We start from the raw sequence: 1,864 nt of genomic DNA, 5'->3' as shown, positions 1-1,864 counted from the left end.
CTCCAGCTGGACAAAAGAAGGGCAAAGAAAACTGGAAGAACCTTCTACTCTACTGACACTACTCTTTAGACCCAACATCAGCCTAGACGAGCCCTCACTGGTCAGTCTGCCTGTTGCTGTCCCACAGCTGAGGCCATACCACATGTGCAAGGAAGATGAGGCAGGAAACACAGGCGTAGGTCACTTGGGAAAAGCAGGCATCCACAGCTTCAAAACTCGCCACTGAAGGGGTAATCCTTGTGGGAAGCACAGCTCACCAAGGCACAGGACGCCCCCGCCCAGTTTCTGTTGTAGCTGAGTAAGGTGGTCAAATCATGGCTGTTCAGTTCAAAGTCAAAGACCTTAAATTTCTAAGCAATGTGTTCAGGTGTCACAGACTTGAAGATCACCACCAAGTTCCTCTGCATGGGGAACCAGAGCAGAACCTGGGCTGGGGTTTTACTGCGCTTGGTTGTGATCACCTTGATCTTGGGATCCTCCAGGTGGGATGGGTCCTTGAGCTTGGCCCAGCACCTGTCGGGGGAGCCAAGTGGACTATAGGCAGTCACCATGATGCCTTTGGACAATTAACTTCTCTTGAGTTAGGTATGGGTGGCACTCGATCTGGTTAACCACTGGCTTATACTTTAAGCCAGGTTTGTTTAAGATCCTCTCCATCTGGAGATGGTTGAAGTGAGAGATGCCAATAGCTCCACCAACCCTTCATCCACCAGTTCTTCCATGGCCATCCATGTGTCCAAAATATGTGTCACTGGGAACCACGTTGCCTGCTTTGTCCAATGGGAAAAATTCCTTCCCAGTCTTAAAGCCCATAGGCCAGTGAATAAGGTAGTCCAGGTAGTCCAGCTGCAGGTTCCTGAGCATATTCTTGCAGGCTTCTTTCACCAGGCCCTTGTCATGGTACATGCACCACAGCGTGCTAACGATGATGAGCTCCATCCACATCACCACCTGCTCCACGAGCTTTTGATGGATGGCCAACTCCACTTTGTGCTCATTCAAGTACGCATGGGTACAGTCGATGTGCCAGTACCCAATGTTGATTGCTACCCTCACAGCCTCCATCACCTGGCCCAGAGAGGACCTCCAGGTGCATAGCCCAAGCATGGGCATCGTGGCACCATTGTTGAGTATGATTTAGCCAGCCATAGCTTCTTGGTTTGACAGATCCCCTACCCAGAGCCATGCATCTCTCTGTCTTTGATTTATTAGATATTTTCATCATTGATTCACTCTTTTCCTCCCAACCCTTATTTCTGTCACCCTTGTGGGTACTTCAGCATGAATCTACATGAATGACTCGTCAAATACCTGGTCCTCTCAATCTTCACAGCTTTCTTCTAATAATCTCTTTCTTCAGCCCTACTTCAGCACTCCCAGGGGCTTACCCTTGGTTTCATTATCACTAGTAACCTCGCCACTTTCATAATCTTCCTTTTCAGCATCATTCTCACTACCACGTCCTATTCTTCAAGCTTATCTGTACTCATCTTCTCATGCCAGCCATTCTGTGTGGTTGGCTGACCATATAATTTGCTGATCCAACAATCTGTTTATTATTTTTATTATACCTTTCTACATTAGTCCTCTAGTGCTGTCATAACAAAGTACCACAGACAGGATGGCCTATGCAACAGGAATTTATTTTCTCACAATTCTGGAGGCTGGAAGTCCAAGATCAAGGTGTCAGCAGGGTTGGTTGGTTTCTTCTAAGGCCTCTCTCCTTGGCTTGCCAATGGCCATTTTCTCCTTCAGCTTTCACGTGGTCTTCCGTCTGTGTGTCTCTATGTCCTAACCTCCACTTCTTGTAACGACATGTGTCATATGGATGAAGGCCTACCTGAGTGACTTCATTTTAACTGGG

The 1,864-nt window shown here is 47.7% G+C and overlaps 1 pseudogene; it reads right to left on the bottom strand.

The window, feature by feature from the left end:
• Positions 1 to 209: 209 nt before the first annotated feature.
• On the bottom strand, positions 210 to 1,149 carry LOC123650835 (annotated as a pseudogene).
• Positions 1,150 to 1,864: the final 715 nt, after the last annotated feature.

Source organism: Lemur catta, chromosome 15 (assembly GCF_020740605.2).
Source record: "Lemur catta isolate mLemCat1 chromosome 15, mLemCat1.pri, whole genome shotgun sequence".
Classification (NCBI taxonomy): Eukaryota; Metazoa; Chordata; class Mammalia; order Primates; family Lemuridae; genus Lemur; species Lemur catta.
The sequence above is the reverse complement of the archived record's forward strand: the minus strand, read 5'-3'. Positions and strand labels throughout refer to the sequence as shown.